Source organism: Bos indicus, chromosome 23 (assembly GCF_029378745.1).
Source record: "Bos indicus isolate NIAB-ARS_2022 breed Sahiwal x Tharparkar chromosome 23, NIAB-ARS_B.indTharparkar_mat_pri_1.0, whole genome shotgun sequence".
Taxonomy (NCBI): Eukaryota; Metazoa; Chordata; class Mammalia; order Artiodactyla; family Bovidae; genus Bos; species Bos indicus.
Window position 1 is genome coordinate 4690297 of NC_091782.1, and position 20425 is coordinate 4710721.

Here is a 20425-nt window from a genome sequence, read left to right on the forward strand (position 1 = left end):
GTATTAGATTCAACTGTTTTTTTATTTTTTTCTTTCTTATTCACATATTGCACAAAGAGTGCACAAAAAGTACAGGTGTATTTGTTCCAACTTAATTTGGGGCTTGTAAAGTTGAGAACAGGATGACCTCCACAATGACCTCCCCAAAAGCTGCAGGTAAAGTAACCGTTTCTAAATCCCTTAAATGTCTAGGAAAGATTTGCATTTAAAAGGTTTTCCTAATGTTCTAATAAGCATTCAGTAGAAATGTACTGTGATAGTTTGCTGGCTGGGGGGTGAGGGGTGGGGGTTAGTGGGGGACAGGGGTGAGGAGTGGTGGGGGGATAGTTCAGTTACGCTCTTGGAAAACAACAGCCAAGTATGTGTCTAGAGCCTGAATGGGCTCATGACCTTCAGTTTGGTATTTGTTGAGGGGACAGTCTTTTCCATTTAGGATACTCAGATGGCACTAATGGTAAAGAACCCACCTGCCCATGCAGGAGATGTAAGAGATGCGGTTTGCATTGTAAGGGGTTGGGAAGATCCCCTGGAGGAGGAAATGGCAACCCACTCCAGCATTCTTCCCTGGAGAATCCCATGGACAGAGAAGCCTTGTAGGCTACAGTCCATGGAAGAGCAAAGAGCCAGACACAACGGAGTGACTAAGAACAGCACAGCATAGCTATGACTAACAATGCTGAGCATCTTTTTATGAATTCCTTTGCCATTGGCTTCCCTAGTGGCTCAGATGGTAAAGAAACTGCCTGCAATGTGGGAGACCTGGGTTTGATTCCTGGGTTGGGAAGATCCCCTGAAGAAGGGAATGGCTACCCACTCCAGTATCCTTGGGGCTTCCTAGGTGGTTCAGTGGTAAAAGAATCCACCTGCCAATGCAAGAGATGCAGGAGACATAGGTTTGATCCCTGAATCAGGAAGATCCCCTGGAGAAGGAAATGACAATCCATTCCACTGTTCTTGCCTGGGAAATCTCTTGGACAGAGGTGCCTGGCAGTCTCCAGTCCTTGGGATTGCAAAAGAGTCGGATATTATTTAGTAAATAAACAACAACAGCAAGTATCTTCATTGATAGTGTCTGTTAAAACCTTCTGTTCATTATTTAAATGGGTTATTTGTTTTCTTTTTTTTAAAAAAATATATATTGTATTGAAGTATAGTTGACTTACAATGTTTCAGGTACACAGTAAGGTGATTCAGATATACAAATACACATTATTATTTTTGAAATTATTTTACATCATGGATTATTACAAGATATTGACTATAGTTCCCTGTGCTGTATAGTAAACCTTTGTTGCTTGTTGAACATTTATTTTTGAAGTAGAAATCTAGCATTCTATTCATAGTAAGTCAAACAAATGGAATCAAAATGTCATAAACTTTTTAGTTAGGCAAAATTAATGTTTTCTAAAATATATATTGCTGGGAAAGATTGAAGGTGGAAGGAGAAGGAGACGACAGAGGATGAGATGGTTGGATGGCATCACCAACTCAATGGACATGAGTTTGAGTAAACTCCGGAAGTTGGTGATAGACAGGGAGGCCTGGTTTGCTGCAGTCCATGGGGTTGCAAAGAGTCAGACACGACTGAACAACTGACCTGAACTGAAAATATGTATTATACATACATATATATGTATACAAAAGCTTTTCTACTACACTTGATACAAAATTGAGAAAGAATAGACAAAAAAGAAGATGAGATGGCGAAACTGGAAAACATAAACTAAATGAAATGGGAGCACTGACTATGAAATAGAAAAAGTGAAACAAACTAGACAAAAATAAAAGATCATCATATAGTCCAGTTGTTCTTAAATGAGAGAAAAAAAGCAATATCTTAGCATTTGTGTTTTTCAAAAAATTTCAAAATCTGATATGCATCTGGATTTTAAAAAGTGATTACAGGTTTTTCTATTAGCTCCTAGTTTTGGTGATAGAGAGTTCTATTATTTTCTGTTGAACAATCATGACACAATGGTAATAAGTAGTAATATTTACATAATCACAAGAGTAAAAGATGTTTATCAATTTTCACAATCAATAACCAGGCAAAAAATAAAAATTACAATTGCAAGCCATAATGGGAACACGATTAACTTAACAATATAAAATAATTACATACAATTTGTGGGGGGGTGGGGGGGGGGTGGGTGTCAGGCACAGTGATGTGATAAGTGGAAGTGCATACATGCACACGTTTTCATGCACCCAGCCTGTCTATCTTGTTTGGTTGGTGTATTTAAACTATTTACATTTAAGTTAGTGATTGATATGTATGATCCTATGACCATTTTTCTTAATTATTTTGACTTTATTTTCTGTACATATCTTCCTTCTCTTGTGTTGCCAGTCTAGAGAAGTTCCTTTAGCATTTGTTGCAAAGCTGGTTTGGTGGTGCTGAATTCTCTTAACTTTTGTTTGTCTGGAAAGGTTTGATTTCTCCGTCAAATCTGAAAGAGAGTCTTGCTAGGTAGAGTATTCTTGGATGCAGATTCTTCCCTTTCTTAACTTTAAATATATCATGCCATTCCCTTCTGGCTTGTAGAGTTTCTGTTGAGATGCCTGATGGGAGTTCCCTTGTATGTTATTTGTCATTTTCCCCTTGTTGCTTTTAATATTTTATCTCTGTCTTTAATTTTTGTCAGTTTGATTACTATGTGTTTCAGTGTGTTATGGGTTTATCCTGCCTGGCTGTCTGTGTTTCCTGAACTTGGTTGACTATTTCCTTTCCCATGTTGAGGAAGTTTTCAGCTATTATCTCTTCAAATATTTTCTCAGGTCCTGTTTCTCTCCTCCTTCTGGGACCCCTGTAATGAGAATGTTGGTGCGTTTAATGTTGTCCCAGAGGTCTCTTAGGCAGTCTTCATTTCTTTTCACTTTTTTTTTTCTATATACTGTACTGTGGCAGTGATTTCCACCATTCTGTCCTCCCAGTCATTTATCCATTCTTCTTCCTCAATTATTCTGTTATTGATGCCTCCTAGTGTATTATTCATCTCTATGTGTTTCTTCTTTAGTTCTTCTAGGTCTTTGGTAAACATTTCTTGCATCTTCTCAATCTTTGCCTCCATTCTTTCCCCGAGATCCTGGATCATCTTCACTATCGTTATTCTGAATTGCTTTTCTGTAAAGTGCCTATCTCCACTTATTTAGTTGTTTCTCTGGGGTTTTACCTTGTCCCTTCCTTTCACCTGAGACATAACTTTCTGCTTTCTCATTGTGATTAACTCTCTGTAATACATTTTTGTTTTAGCTTCTGTGATACTGTACTTCTTGTTGCTTCTGTCTGCGCTTTGATGGATGAGGCTAAGAATCTTGTGTAAGCTTCTTGACTGGAGGGACTGGTGATGGGAAAAACTGGATCTTGCTGTGGTGGGCAGGGCCTTCCTCAGTTCAGTTCAGTTCAGTTGCTCAATTGTGTCTGACTCTGTGTAACCTGTGGACTGCAGCACACCAGTCTTCTCTGTCCATCACCAACTCCCGGAGTTTACTCAAACTCATGTCCATTGAGTCAGTGATGCCATCCAACCATCTCATCCTCTGTCACCCCCTGCTGCTCCTGCCTTCAGTCTTTCCCAGCATCAGGGTCTTTTCCAATAAGTCAGTTCTTCACGTCAGGTGGCCAAAGTATTGGAGTTTCAGCTTCACCATCAGTCCTTCCAATGAGTGTTCAGGACTGATTTCCTTTAGGATGGACTGGTTGGATTTCCTTGCAGTCCAAGGGACTCTCAAGAGTCTTCTCCAACACCACAGTTCAAAAGCATCAATTCTTCGGTGCTCAGCTTTCTTTATAGTCCAACTCACACATCCATACAAGACTACTGGAAAAATCATACCTTTGACTATATGGACCTTTGTCGGCAAGGTAATGTCTCTGCTTTTTACTATGCTTTCTAGGTTTATCATAACTTTTCTTCCAAGGAGCAAGTGTCTTTTAATTTCATGGCTGCAGTCACCATCTGCAGTGATTTTGGAGCCCAAGAAAATAATGTCACTGTTTCCCCATCTATTTGCCATGAAGTGATGGGACCAGATGCCATGATCTTCGTTTTCTAAATGTTGAGTTTTAAGTCAACTTTTTCACTCTCCTCTTTCACTTTCATCATGAGGGTCTTTAGCTCTTCTTCACTTTCTGCCATAAGGGTGGTGTCATCTGCATATCTGAGGTTATTGCTATTTCTCCCAGCAGTCTTAATTCCAGCTTTTGCTTCATCCAGCCCTGCACTTCACATGATGTACTCTAAGTTATATAAGTGGTGCATGGAAGTTAAATAAGCAGGGTGACAATATCCAGCCTTGATGTACTCCTTTCCCTATTTGGAACCGGTCTGTTGATCCATGTCCGGGTCTAACTGTTGCTTTTTGACCTGCATACAGATTTCTCAGGAGGCAGATCAGGTGGTCTGGTATTCTCATCTCTTCAAGATTTTTCCACAATTTGTTGTGATCCACACAGTCAAAGCCTTTGGCATAGTCAATGAAACAGAAATAGACATTTTTTTGGAAGTCTCTTGCTTTTTTGATGATCCAGTGGATATTGTCAATTTGATCTCTGGTTCCTCTGCCTTTTCTAAATCCAGCTTGAACAAAGCTTTAATCCAATTATCTGCTGATGGGTGGTATTGTAGCTCTCCCTCCCTTGTAGTTGTTTGGTCTGAGGTGACTCAGCCATGGGATCTATGGTAGGGTTAATGGCAAACCCCAGGAGGATTTTCAACAAGGGGGACCTTCCAGTGCCCCGGCTCCTGTGGTAAGGCTCTACTGACCCACACCTCCAGAGGATGCCCTCACATGCTAGCAGGTAGCCTTGGTTCAGTCTCCTGTGAGGTCACCGCTCCTATCCTGTGGGTCTTGGTGCATGCTAAGTTTTATTTGTGCCCTCCAAAACTGGAGTTTTTGGAGTCTTTGCTTTCCCTCATCCTCTGGAAGTCCTGTAATCAAATCCTGCTGGCCCTTGAGGCCAGATTCCCTCGGGATTCCCAGTCTGTTTGTCAGATCCCCAGGCTAGGAAGTCTGACATGGTGTTCAGAACCTTCACAACAGGGTAAGAACTTCTTTAGTATTACTGTTCTCCAGTCTGTGAGTCACCCACCCGGCGAGTATGGGATTTGATTTTATCATGATTGTGCCCCTCCTACCATCTTGCTGCAGCTTCTTCTTTGCCTTTGGATGTAGGGTATCATTTTTGGTGAGTTCCAGTGTCCTCCTGTCAATGCTTTTTCAACAGCTAGTTGCAATTTTGGTGCTCTTGGAGGAGGAGATGAGCGCACATATTTCTACTCCGCCATCTTGAGTCCTAAATGGATTATTTATTTTCTTGTCGAATATTGAGAATCGCTTATTTATTTGGGTAAAAGTCCTTAACAGATCTGTGATTTGCAAATATTTTCTCCCAGTCTGTGGCTTTTCTTTCCATTTTTTTAAAGTTGTCTTTCAAAGAGAAGTTCTTACATTTGATGAAGTCTAATTTATCAATTTTTTCTTTTGGTGGTGTATTTAAGAAATCTTTGCCTCAGCTCAGTTCAGTCACTCAGTCATGTCTGACTCTTTGCAACCCCATGGGCTGCAGCACTCTGGGATTCCCTATCATCATCAATTTCCAGAGCTTGCTCAAACTCATGTCCATTGAATTGGTGATGCCGTCCAACCATCTCATCCTCTGTCATCCCCTTCTCCTGCCTTCAATCTTTCCCAGCATCAGGGTGTTTTCCAATCTTTGCCTAAGAAGTTACAAATATTCTCATTTGTTTTATTATGGAAATTTTAGAATTAGGTTTTAATTTTATGTCTGTGATCCACTTAGAATTCATTTCTGTATATGGTGTGGGATATGATATGGATATGTTATTGTTCCAGGATCAGTTGTTGAAAAGAATAATTTTCATTTGAATTGCCTTTGCACTTTGTCAAATACCAATTGTCCATATGCATGTGGGTCTATTTCTGAACTTTGAATTATATTCTGTTGGTGAAATTTATCTATTTTGATACCCAGTACCACACTATCTTCTTGATTACTATAGTTTTTCAATAAGTCTTGAAATCAAGTAATGTTGGTCTCTCAGCTTTATCTTCTTTTTCTAATTGTTGTAGATGTTAAACTTAGCAACATTTTGTAGTTTTCACTGTCAGATGTTTCATATATCTTGTTAACTGCTAAGTATTTCATATTTTTTGTGCTATTATAACTGGTATGATTTTTCAAATTTAAATTTCTGATTGTTCATTGTTATTACAAGTAAAACTTATTTTTCTTTCCAGGCAGATGCTTTAACCCCTGAGCCACCAGGGAAGCCACCTTATTGAGCTATAATTGACAAATAAAAATTGTGTACATTTAGGTGTTCAACACGATGTTTTGATATTATTAAACATTGTGAAAAGATTCCCACAAACTAATTAACACATGTGTGTGGTGAGAACACTTAAGATCCACTCTTAGCAAATTTCAAGTATGCAAAACATTATTGTTAACTAGAAGGCAATGGCACCCCACTCCAGTACTCTTGCCTGGAAAATCCCATGGATGGAGGAGCCTGGTAGGCTGCAGTCCATGGGGTCACTAAGAGTTGGACACGACTGAGTGACTTCCCTTTCACTTTTCACTTTCATGCATTGGAGAAGGAAATGACAACCCACTCCAGTGTTCTTGCCTGGAGAGTCCCAGGGACGGGGGAGCCTGGTGGGCTGCCGTCTATGGGGTCACGCAGAGTCGAACACGACTGAAGCGACTTAGCAAAAAGAGTCATCTATACATTAGTCACCTCTCTGTACATTAAGTCTCCAGAACTTATTCATCTTATAATTGGAAGTTTGTACCCTTTGACAAACATGCCCTCATTCTCTTCACACCCACAGCCCATGGAAACAACCATTTTGCTCTCTGTTTCAATAAGTTCATTTTTTTTAGATTCTTCATATGAGATCATATGCTATTTGTCCTTCTGTGTTTGGCTTATTTCACTTAGCATAATGTCCTCCAGGTTCATCCACATTGCTGTAAATGGCAGGATTTCCTTCTTTTCTAAAGTGGGATAGTATTCCACTGTGTGTGTGTGTGTGCACGCGCGTGCACTCAGTCGTATCTGACTCTTTGTGACCCTATGGACTGTAGCCCACCAGGCTCCTTAGTCCATGGTATTCTCCAGGCAAGAACACTGGAGCGGATTGCCATTTCCTCCTCCAGGGGATCTTCCCAACCCAGGGATCAAGGCTGCATCCCCTGTGTTTCCTGCATTGCAAGTGGATTCTTTACCACTGAGCCACCGGGGAAGCCCACTCCACTGTGTATCTATACTGTATTGTCTTTATCCAGTCTTCTGTCACCAGATGCTTAGGTTGTTTCCACGTCTTGGTTATTGCAATGATGGTGCAATGGACATAGGAGTTCATGTATCTCTTTGAGATATAGATTTTATTTCTTTTTATTTATATTACCCAGGAGACACATGCTAAATCATATTGTAGTTCTGTTTTTAATCACTGTACTGTTTTCTTTAGTGACTGTACCAATTTACATCCCATCAACAGTGTACAAGAATTCCCTTTTCTCTGCACATTTGCCAGAGCACTTATTATCTCTCTCTCTCTCTCTCTTTTTTTTTTTATAATAGTTATCTTAACAGAAATGAAGTGATATCTCCTTGTGGTTTTGCCTTTCATTTCCGTGATGATTAATGACACTGAGCACCTTATCATATAACTGCTGGTGATTTGTATGTCTTCTTTGGAAAAATATCTATTTGTTCATTTTTAAATTGAGTTATTTGTTTTTTGCTATTGAATTGTAAGAATTCCATATATAGTTGGATAGTAATCTCTCTTTAAGGAGAAGGCAATGGCACCCCACTCCAGTACTCTTGCCTGGAAAATTCCATGAGTGAAGCAGCCTGTTAGGCTGCAGTCCATGGGGTCGCTAAGAGTCGGACACGACTGAGCAACTTCACTTTCAGTCTTCACTTTCATGCATTGGAGAAGGAGTGGCAACCCACTCCAGTGTTCTTGCCTGGAGAATCCCAGGGATGGGGGAGCCTGGTGGGCTGCCGTCTATGGGGTCGCACAGAGTCGGACACGACTGAAGTGACTTAGCATAGCATAGCATAGCAATCTCTCTTTAAAGAGATTTGGTATGTGGTTTGTGAATATTTTATTCCATTTTGCAGGTTGATTTTGGTTTGTTGATTGTTTCCTTTGCTGTGTCAGAAACTTTTTAGTTTTAGTTTGAACTTATTTGTTTTTGAACAAAAATTTTGAAGTTTTAGTTTGAACTTATTTATTTTTGTCTGTGCTTCTGGTGTTGTATCCAGAAAAATCATTGCAAAGACCAATGTCAATGAGCTTTTCTCCTACATTTTCTTCTATCAGTTTGCATTTTCAGACTTTAATTTAGTTTGAATTAATTTTTGTTTATGAAGTAAGATAAGGGCCCAATTTTATTTTTTGCATGTGAATAGCCAGTTTTCCCAATGCCATATATTGAAGAGACTGTTATTTCCCCATTGTGTGTTCTTGGTACCCATGCCAAAACTTAGATGTCTGTATATGGAGTGATTTTATTTCTAAGTTTTCTATACTGTTCTATTGGTCTATTTTTATGCCAGTGTCTGTTTTTATGCCAGTATTATACTGTTTTGATTACTATAGCTTTGTAATATAACTTTAAATCAGGAATTGTGATGTCTTCAACTTTTGTTTTTCTTTCTCATGATTTCTTAGGCTACTCAGGAGTTTTGTGGTAACATAAAAATTTTAGGACTGTTTGTCCTATTTCTTGAAAATGCCATTGGGATTTTGATAGAGATTACGGTTGAATCTGTAGATCATTTTATGTAGTTTGGAAATTTTAACAGTATTATTCTTATAATCTATGAACAGACCAGTAGGGGTGTCCCATTTGTGGCGTCTACATGTGAGGTGTCCCACTCCACTGGTTGGCAGGCCTCCTGGGGGAGCCTGTCAATCAGTGGGTTCCTTGGCCTTTTGTTCAGTTTAAGCCTTCATTGCTTGTGATTCTTATCTCTCTTCCCTGCACCACAGCCTCTCCCCTATTCAGCCATGCCAAATACGTTGGTATTCTGGAAGGGCAAGAAAGAAGTGGGCCTCTTAGCCAGCATTCAGCATAACTTATTTGGGCCAGCTCATTCACTACCTCTCTCTTACCCATATGGGAGACATCATGAGTCAAGGAGGTTTCCCTTGGCACTAAGCCGCGCCAGTTTGGGGCGTGGTGATGTGAGTAAAGTGAAACTGTTTTTACCATCTTCAGTCTGTCTATTCTTGTACTTATTTTGTTCAGTGGTGTGCTGGAACTTCTTTGCTGGACCTGGGGGCTCTCATCCAGAATGAAAATACAGGAAAGATACTCTCATCCATGGATGAAAATGATGATCAGTTCAGTTCAGTTGCTCAGTTGTACCTGACTCTGTGTGACCCCATGTACTGCAGCACACTAGGCTTCCCTGTCCATCATCAATTCCAGGATCCTTCTCAAACACATATCCATCACATTGGTGATGCCATTCAACCATCTCATTTTCTGTCGTCCTCTTCTCCTCCCGCCTTCAATCTTTCTCAGCATCAGGGTCTTTTCCAGTGAGTCAGTTCTTGCATCAGGAGGCCAAGTATTACAGTTTCAGCTTCAGCATCAGTCCTTCCAATGAATATTCAGGACGGATTTCCTTTATGGTGGACTGGTTGGATCTCCTTGCAGTCCAAGGGACTCTCAAGAGTCTTCTCCAACACCACAGTTCAAAAGCATCAATTCTTTGGTGCTCAGCTTTCTTTATAGTCCAACTCTCACATCCATACAAGACTACTGGAAAAATCATACCTTTGACTATATGGACCTTTGTCAGCAAGGTAATGTCTCTGCTTTTTACTATGCTTTCTAGGTTTATCATAACTTTTCTTCCAAGGAGCAAGTGTCTTTTAATTTCATGGCTGCAGTCACCATCTGCAGTGATTTTGGAGCCCAAGAAAATAAAGTCTGCCACTGTTTCCATTGTTTCCCCATCTATTTGCCATGAAGTGATGGGACCAGATCCCATGATCTTAGTTTTCTGAATGTTGAGTTTTAAGTCAACTTTTTCACTCTCCTCTTTCACTTTCATCAAGAGGCTCTTTAGTTCTTCTTTGCTTTCTGCTATAAGGGTAGTGTCATCTGCATGCCTGAGGTTATTGATATTTCTCCTGGCAATCTTGATTCCAGCTTGTGCTTCATCCAGCCTGGCATTTCGCATGATGTATTCTGCATGTAAGTTAAATAAGCAGGGTGACAATATACAGCCTTGATGTACTCCTTTTCCTATTTGGAACCAGTCTGTTGTTCCATGTCCAGTTCTAACTGTTGCTTCTTGACCTGAAGACAGATTTCTCAAGAAGCAGGTCAGATGGTCTGGTATTCCCATCTCTTTAAGAATTTCCCACAGTTTGTTGTGATCCACACAGTCAACTTTTTTGGCCTACTCAATAAAGCAAAAGCAGACATTTTTCTGGAGCTCTCTTGTTTTTTCACTGATCCAGTAAATGTTGGCAATTTGATCTCTGGTTCCTCTGCCTTTTCTAAATCGAGATTGAACATCCGGAAGTTCACGATTCACATATTGTTGAAGCCTGGCTTGGAGGATTTTACTTTACTAGCATGTGAGATGAGTGCAATTGTTCAGTAGTTTGAACTTTCTTTGGCATTGCCTTTCTTTGGGATTGGAATGAAAACTGACCTTTTCCAGTCCTGTGGCCACTGCTGAGTTTTCCAAATTTGCTGGCATATTGAGTGCAGCACTTTCACAGCATCATCCTTTGGGATTTGATATAGCTCAACTGGAATTCCAACACCTCCACTAACTTTGTTCATAGTGATGCTTCCTAAGGCCCACTTGACTTTGCATTCCAGGATGTCTGGCTCTAGGTGAGTGATCACACCATCGTGGTTATCTTGGTCCTGAAGATCTTTTTTGTATAGTTCTTCTGGGTATTCTTGCCACCTCTTCTTAATATCTTCTTCTTCTGTTAGGGCCATACCATTTCTGTCCTTTATTGAGCCCATTTTTGCATGAAATGTTCCTTTGGTATCTCTAATTTTCTTGAAGAGATCTCTAGTCTTTCCCATTCTACTGCTTTCCTCTATTTCTTTGCTTTGATCACTGAGGAAGCCTTTCTTATCTCCCTGTGCTATTCTTTGGAACTCTGCATTCAAATGGGTATATCTTTCCTTTTCTCCTTTCACTTCTCTTCTTTTCTCAGCTAATTGTAAGGCCTCCTCAGACAGCCATTTTGCCTCTTTGCATTTCTTTTCCTTGGGGATGGTCTTGATCCCTGCCTCCTGTACAATGTCATGAACCACCATCCATAGTTCTTCAGGCACTGTGTCTATCCGATGTAATCCCTTGGTTTATTTGTCACTGTCATTGTATAATCATAAAGGATTTGATTTAGGTCATACCTGAATGGTCTAGTGGTTTTCTCTACTTTCTTCAACTTAAGTCTGAATACTTAAGAAGAAGTTCATGATCTGAGCCACAGTCAGCTCCTGGTCTTGTTTTTGCTGACTGTATAGAGCTTCTCCATCTTTGGCTGCAAAGAATATAATCAATCTGATTTCGGTATTGACCATCTGGTGTTGTTCTTGTGTAGAGTCTTCTCTTGTGTTGTTGAAAGAGGGTGTTTGCTATGACCAGCGTGTTCTCTTGGTAAAACTCTGTTAGCCTTTGACCAGCTTTGTTTTATACTCCAAGGTCAGATTTGCCTGTCACTCCAGGTCCACTGGAGAAGGAAATGGCAACCCACTCCAGCGTTCTTGCCTGGAGAATCCCAGGGACAGGGGAGTCTGGTGGGCTGCTGTCTATGGGGTCGCACAGAGTCGGACACGACTGAAGTGACTTAGCCAGGTATTTCTTGACTTCCTGCTTTTGAATTCCAGTCCCCTATAATGAAGAGGACATCTGTTTTGGGTGTTAATTTTAGAAGGTCTTGTAAGTCTTCATAGAATCATTCAACCTCAGCTTCTTCAGCATTACTGTTTGGGGCATAGACTTGGAGTACTGTGATATCGAATGGTTTGCCTTGGAAACGAACAGAGATCATTCTGTTGTTTTGAGATTGCATCCAAGTATTGCATTTCTGATTCTTTTGTTGACTATGATGACTACCCCATTTATTCTAAGGGATTCTTGCCCACAGTAGTGGATATAATGGTCATCTGAGTTAAATTCATCCATTCCAATCCATTTTAGTTCACTGATTCCTAAAATGTCAATGCTCACTCTTACCATCTCCTGTTTGACCACTTTCAATTTGCCTTGATTCGTGGACCTAACATTCCAGGTTCCTATGCAATGTTGCTCTTTACAGCATCAGACTTTACTTCCATCACCATTGACATCCACAATTGGGTGTTGTTTTTACTTTGGCTCTGTCTCTTCATTGTTTCTGGAGTTATTTCTCCCCTGATCTCTGGTAGCTTATTGGGCACCTACTGACCTGTGGAGTTCATCTTTCAGTGTCCTATCTTTTTGCATTTTCATACTGTTCATGGGGTTGTCAAGGCAAGAATACTGAAGTGGTTTGCTATTCCCTTCTCCAGTGGACCACATTTTATCAGAAAAAGGTGATATTAAACTTCTATTCTGTCATCTTGCTGACCCAACAGCTGAAATACAATTGACTTCTATAAATTGATCTTGTATCTTGCATCTTTGCTGAACTCACTTTTTAGTTTTTCTACTTTTTAGACACTCCATTTGATCATCTGCATAGATAAACCTGTTGTCTGTGGATAAAGACAATCTTTCTGCTTCTCTTCTAATCTGAATGACTTTTATTTCTTTCCTTGGCTTACTGTACTAGTTAGAAGCTCCAACACAATCTTGACTATATGTAGTGAGAATAAAGATTCTTGATTTGTTCTTCCTTTAGAGGGAAAGCATTCTGTCTTCCATCATGAAATATGATGTTAGCTGTAGCTTTCAACTGCTTTGTTAATTTTCACATTTGGAACTTCCTGCAACACGTTGACTTTTTGACCCTCTATTTGGCTATGACAAGGTTAACAGGAGCACTGATATTTGTTATTGACCCCCAGGACGATTAGCCCTTGCCAGGCTCCACCTCACAGTGACCAGGGTCCAAAGAATGAACATGGACATAACTTCCAGTGGATGGTCTATCAGGTGACCACACACCTGAAACCCAGAGAGCAAACAATGACATCGCAGATATTGAATTTAGAAAAAAATTCACCTCAGCTCTTATTTGACAAGCATATACGATCATTAAATATATGAAGCTTTTCAGTTTTTTAGTTCTTTTAAATCTTTTTAAAAAGTCTACAAATAATAAATGCTGAAGAGGGTGTGAAGAAAAGAGAACCCTCCTACACTGTTGGTGGAAATGTAAATTGATGCAGCCACTAGGGAGAACAGTATTGAGATTCCTCAAAAAACTAAAATTAGAGTTACCATCGGATCCAGCAATTCCACTTCTGGGCATACATCCAGACAGAACTTTGATTTGAAAAGATACTAATACAAGCAACCCTATGTTATGTAAAAAAACTATCAGCCCAGAAAATTATTTTCTCCCTGGATTTTTCACATTAATAAGAAACAAGCAAATGGTTTTTATATTTTCAATGAAATTTATTCATATTTAGTTAAAAGTAGCAAATGTCAACCTAAGTTATTTCCTTAAGAATATTTATTTTGTACAATCACATTGTTGTCAAGCAACCGTTATGGAATGTTCCAGGGTCCACAGTACTGGACTTTGTAACCATCTTAGGGATCCTCCTCTCCAAGTCTGAGCATGGCCTTTTGTGCTGAAGAAGCATGGCTTGACACTGCACAATTGTCACTTGTGACAACCTGACGTCAAATGAGAAGTCTATTGATAAAGAATATTTTATCTTTCATTCGTTTACAAAATGGTATTCGTGTATGTGGCTAATTACTAAACCCATTTTTGTTTTCAATTATTTTCTCCTCTGAAACTATGAAAACAAATTAGTTAAAACTAAGCAATGTAGCAGTATAACCAACAACAAAAAGGCTTTTATCTTATACACAATGTTTTAGATATTGATGCTTTATATTACACACGTGCATTTAATATACTTTAGGCAATAAAAAGAAGCAGGTAAACAGACAAACATAAAAAAGGTTTTTTTTAAAAGTTGATGCATGTTTTAACAATCAAAAACTTGGATTTATTTCTTTTTCAGGAGTACAGTGGAATAAGTTTATAGTAAAATGAAAAGTTCTTCCTGTTCTTATTTTCTCAGATTCTTATTTTATAAATTTTATGTAATCTTATTGCTAAGATACTAGTAGTTCATTAGATATAATGATCAATTAAGTTGATTTTGTTGCTCTCATGTTTGTGAACATTGATTTTTTCACTGTTTACTTTTCCAAACATGTGCTTATCCTAAAGATCCAAAAGCTAAAATGGAGAGTCATTGGTAATAATAAATGGAACAGGGATTGATCAGGACAATGATGACTCTTAGGGGTTAAAGTTTTTGTTGTTATGATAAGAGCTCAGATTATCCTGTTGGGTTAGCTGTACAGGGAAGCACTTTGGGGCAGGAAAGTGCATATTTCCAAGAAACTATACTGCATGCTCGTGGGCCTGCTAGAAACTCTGTGGTTTGATGCATCACTGGTACTGAGGGTGGCATCTACATGCAGCTTCTTCGTGAGCTTGTGCTCCAGTAGGACGGCCAGCGGTGTCCCAAGTGCCTCTCGGCCTGTCCCTGCGCCTGTCCCTGTGCTCACTGCCAGGGAGGCTGCAGAGTCTCCAGCAAGAGCCGGTATTAGACTTACAACTGAAGGTGCTCTTGTTTCAGGAACTGAGGATACCTATAAGAAGCAAGTAAGAAAAAGAAAAGAACATATTTATGTGAGATTTCTTATAGTATTTTTAACAGTTGTTTTTTTTTTTTTTTTTTTTTTAATAAGCTTCCCTGATAGCTCAGTGGCAAAGGAATTGTTTTACGATCTACTCTGAAGAGTTCCGGCATAGGTAACAACTAAAATATTTAATATATATTTTTAACAAATGACTTTAAAGAAAACTTGAACACACAAAGGAAAATGAACAATCCCCACATACCCGTTAAAAAATTATGTACAGTTCTGTTTCTCACTCTTCAATAATACTCGCTGAGTGTTTAAATATTAGGAAATTTCCCAAACCTACCTTACCTCTTTCATAGATATATGAAATTATATATATGTATATATATAAGTATCCCACATCTTCTTTGTCTATTCATCTGTCAGTGAACATTAGGCTTCTTCCAGTCTTGGCTACTGTAAATAATGCTTCTATGAACACAGGGGTACATATATCTTTTCTAATTACTGTTTTTGTTTTTTTTTTTTTTTGGAAAAATACCCAGAAGTGTAATTGCTGGCTCATATGGTAATTTTATTTTTTATTTTTTGAGGAACCTCCATACTGTTTTCCACAGAGGGTGTACCAATTTTTCAGTCCACCAACAGTACATGAGGGTTCTCTTTTCTCTTTTCTCATCCTTGCCAACGCTTCTTATTTGCTGTATTTTTGATAATAGCCATTCTGACAGGTGTGAGATGATATCTCGTTGTGGTTTTGATTTGCATTTCCCTGATGATTAGTGATGCTGAGCATCTTTTGATATGCCTTTTCGCCATCTGTATGTCTTCTTTGGAAAAATGTCTATTCAGGTCCTCTATACATTTTTAAATGGGGCTGTTTGTGTTTTTTTTTTTATGTTCAATTGTATGAGTTCTCTGTATTTTGGATATTAACTCCTATGGAGTATATCATTTACAAATATCTTCTCTCATTCAGTAGGGTGACTTTTTGTCTTGTTTATAGTTTCCTTCATTATTCATTTTTCTTTCTTTGTTTTTTTCTTTTCTCTTCTTTTGCTCTCTTCCCTCTGGTTTGATGACTGTATTTAGAGTTACGTTTGGATCCCTTTCTCTTTTGTGGGGGAATGTATTATGGATTTGTGTTTTTAGTTATCATAAGGTTTATATGAGCGTGCTCAGTCGCTTCAGTCGTATCCAGCTCTTTGTGACCCCATAGACTGTAGCCTTGGAGAAGGCAATGGCACCACATTCCAGTACTCTTGCCTGGAAAATCCCATGCAGGAGGAGCCTGGTAGGCTGCAGTCCATGGGGTCGTGAAGAGTCGGACACGACTGAGCGACTTCACTTTCACTTTTCACTTTCATGCATTTGGAGAAGGAAATGGCAACCCACTCCATTGTTCTTGCCTGGAGAATCCCAGGGACAGGGAAGCCTGGTGGGCTGCCGTCTATGGGGTCACACAGAGTCGGACACAACTGAAGCGACTTAGCAGCAGTAGCAGCAGACTGTAGCCTGCCAGGCTCTTCTGTTGATGGAATTTCCCAGGCAAGAATACTAGAGTGGGTTGCCATGCCCTTTTCCAGGGGATCTTCCCAACCCAAAGATCGATCCCATGTCTCCTGCACTGCAGACAGGTTCTTTATCCACTGAGCCATCTGGGAAGCCCGAGGTTTATATATGGCAACCTATATATACAGATAATTTTTTTTTAAGTTGATAATCTCCTAAATTCAAACACATTCTAACAATCCTACATTTTTACTTCCTCCCCAGAACATGTCATGTTTTTTACATCATATTTATGTCTTTGTATTTTGTGTACTCTTTAACTATTCAACATAGATGATTTTGTCTTTTAACTTTCATACTAGCATTATAAGTGGTGGGTATACTGCCCTTACTGTCTGTTTGCTCTTACTGGTGAGTTTTTTTTCCTTGTGAAATTTTACCTTTCTTGTTTTTCTAGAAATATAATTCTATTTTCTGGTTTTCTGTTTTTTCTGGAGTTTCTGGTTTTTCTTTTTCATTTAGAGAAGTCCCTTTAGAAGAACTACTTCAGTGTTCCAGCTGTGAGAACCCCATGAACAGTATGAAAAAGCAAAAAGATATGACACTGGAAGATGAGCCTCTTAGTTCAGAATATGCTACAGATGAAGAGAGGAAATCAATTACTAATAGCTCCAGAAAGAATGAAGTGAAGCGGTTGGGTCAAACTGGAAACGACACTCAGTTGTGGATGTGTCTGGTGGTGAAAGTAAAGTTTGATGCTGTAAAGAAAAATATTGCATAGGAATCTGGAATGTTAGGTCCATGAATCAAAGCAAATTGGATGTGATGAAGCAGGAGATGGCATGAGTGAATATTGATATTTTAAGAATCAGTGAACTAAAATGGACAGGAATGAGTGAATTTAACTCAGATGACCATTATGTCTACTATTGTGGGCAAGAATCCAGTGGACTAAATGTAGTAGCCCTCATAGCCAACAAAAGAATAAAAAATGCAGCACTTAAGTTCAATCTCAAAAATGACAGAATGTACTTGGTTCTTTTCCAAGGCAACTGATTCAGCATCACAGTAATCCAAGTCTATGCCTCAACCAGTAATGCAAGAGAAGGTGAAGTTGACTGGTTCTATGAAGACCTACAACACATTCTAGAACTAACATCAAAAAAAGATGCCCTTTTCATCACTGGGGATTGGAATGCAAAAGTAGGAAATCAAGAGATACCTGGAGTAACAGACAAGTTTGACCTTGGAGTACAACATGAAGCAGGTCAAAGGCTCACAGAGTTTTGTCTGTGAAACAAAGAAGAGAAGTGAAAGGTGAAGGAGAAAGGGAAAGACATACCCACTGAGTGCAGAATTCCAGAGAATAGTGAGACATAAGAAAGCTTTCTTAAATGAACAGTGCAAAGAAATAAAAGACAGTAGAATGGGAAAGAATAGGGATCTCTTCAAGAGAACTGGTGTTATAAAGGGAATGTTTCATGCAAGGAAATGAACAATACAGGGCAGAAATAGTAAAGACCTAATAGAAGCAGGAGAGATTAAGAAGAGGTGGCAAGAATACAAAAAAGGTCTTGGAGAACAAGATGGCGGGGGAGGAGGTGGACACGGAGTACATCTCTTTTCATGGATACATCAGGAATACACCTTCACACACAGAGATGCATAAAGACCACCAGCTGAGAGTGGACAGGAGTACCTGACCCGTGGAAAAGAATATATAGAACCACGCAAAAACTTGTTAGGATGAAGGAACTAGGGGGAAAAACAGGAGTGTTACTAGGTCTGGACCTGCCTTCAGTGGGTGGGAGAACTGAAGCAGGGGTCTGATCCCCACATCGGGGCAATTGTCTGAGTCAGAGGAAAAACTTTTAAGGCTGAGAGTGAAACAGTTGATCTCTGTCAACCTAAATGGAATGAGAATCAGACAGTCCTTGCTGCAGCCATACATACCCTGGACAGGGACACAGGTCCCTTACTTAGAAGGTGCAGTGGCTGGGAGCTGGAGCTTAGGGATTGTGGAGCAACCCCAGGGCAAGGGCTGCTGTCGACTGGAGAGACGGACAGAGAGGATGTGAGGGAGGAGATTGTGGTGGAAAATGCCTGTGGAGGAAAGCCAGGCAGCCATGGAAGCAAGGCAATACTGCTGAGTCACACGTAGGGAGTGGAGCCATCACCATAGCCTCTCTTTCCCCACACGTCACACTGATCAGTAGACGGGATGGCCCATCAAGTGCCTGATGCACCGAACTAGAGTTAAGACCCCACCCAGGGTGCCCCTTTAAGTGCCTGACATGCTGATCTCCAGAGTAAGACCCCAGCCAGGGGGGCCCCTCTATGTGCCTGACACTCAGAACAACATAGAAGGACCCCAGGCAAGAGAACCCTCTAAGTGCCTGAATGGGCGGAGCTATGGAGAAAGACTAGCCAAAGAGGCCTTCTGATTGCCAGCTACCAGAGGCTCTAAAAAAGACTGATAGCACCATAACTCCTGAGGCTGAGGCAGTCCGTGTCCCTGCACACTTGGTGCCACCAGGGTTCCCGCAACCCAAGTAGCTGCACCACCTTCACACTCAACCCTCACTGGGGCAGAGCTGCCACAGGCAAAGAAAAGTCTATGCACATGGGGTCACTTCAATTATGTCCAACTCTTTGCAACTGTATGGACTGTGGCCTGCCAGGCTTCTCTGTCAGGGGGGTTCTTCAGGCAAGAATACTGGAGCGTACTGGCCAATACTGGTTGCCGTACCCTTCTAGAGCACTGTATTTTCTGCTGCCCTAGCCGCCAGCCCTACTGAGTACTGTTGCTGCCAGAACCCCTGAGACTCAAACAGCTGCACTGCCTCCACACCTGGCCCTCACAGAGGCAAACCCAAGCCCTCCAGGGCAGCCTCAGGAGCAAACCCCAGTGGACACAAACCCCCAAACCACATGCAGAGGTGGAAATAAAACCACAATTGAAACCCAGGGGCAGTGTGGCTAAGGAAGAAGACCCAAAACCTCCTCACCAGCTGTACAAGCTGCAGATTAAATCCACACAATCAACAAGGCAGACCCTGTGTCTATGGAATAGATAAAAGGACGTTGAGAGCTCCCACAAAAGAAAACATACTAGTTCTGATAGCTGTGGACATTGGAGGCAAGAGCATACAGGAGTAGGACCAGATTAGAATCCGAGCTGCCCCCACAGCAGGTCCAGAGACCAGCACAGTATTGGAGGCCATCCTAGGGAGGTGAGGTGGACTGTGACTCCCTGACAGCAGTAGCTCAAGAAAAACATTTGTTACTCTTATGTTTTGACTTGCTCTGTGGTTCTTTTGGATGTTCTTTCTTTTTCTTTTTTTTCCCTCTTTCACCCCTCCTCTGTTGTAGTTGTCAGTTTTATTGACACTATGAAAGCTAATCAAGCTTTTGAGTTTTTTTCTTTCAATCACACTTTTTATTGTTGTTATAAACCTCTGCTTCTACATTGGACCTTTGCAGTTCTGTGGAGTTTTTCTTTATTTTATTTTTTTTCTTTCCTTTTCTTCTTCTTTTTTTCTTTCCTCTTCTTTTTTTAAATTTTAATTTTTTAAACCTATTATTCTTTCTACATTTATTCCTTTGTTTGCTTTTTCCTACTGTTCTTTTTCCCTTGCAGTTAATCTTTAATGTATATAACTTTTCTTTATCTACCTCTATTTAACTTTGAGTATCTATTCTTTCTTTGTTTTTCTCCTTTACTTTCCTCTCAACATATTTGCTAGTTTTGTTTTCTTTGCTTAATCCTCAGCTGGCACCTTGCTCTAGCTTTGTTTTCCAGTTTGTGCCGTAGTTAGTTTTGTTCCTAACTGGTAGATATAACTTTTGGTTTCCGTTTTCACCAGGTCAATCCATTATACTTTACTTTTATTGGACTGTTCTCATTTTGTTTATGGGTGTATATGTATAGGTGCATTTTCCATTTTTTAAATTATTTTGCCTGATTTTGTAACTGCCATTTGTCTGGGGTTCATCTTTGGTTCCTCGTTTTTGGGTATTTGTTTTAATCTCACTTAGTGCCATAACACACCACTTCTGGA

General features: G+C 40.0%; 1 protein-coding gene across 1 annotated transcript in view; it reads right to left on the minus strand.

The window, feature by feature from the left end:
• Positions 1-13613: 13613 nt before the first annotated feature.
• The window catches only part of BEND6 (BEN domain containing 6), a 63410-nt gene continuing 56598 nt past the window's right edge, over positions 13614-20425 (minus strand). The window contains exon 7 of the mRNA XM_019986339.2: positions 13614-14855. The gene's annotated coding sequence lies outside the window, so the exon portion shown is untranslated. The remainder of the gene's footprint in view (positions 14856-20425) is intronic.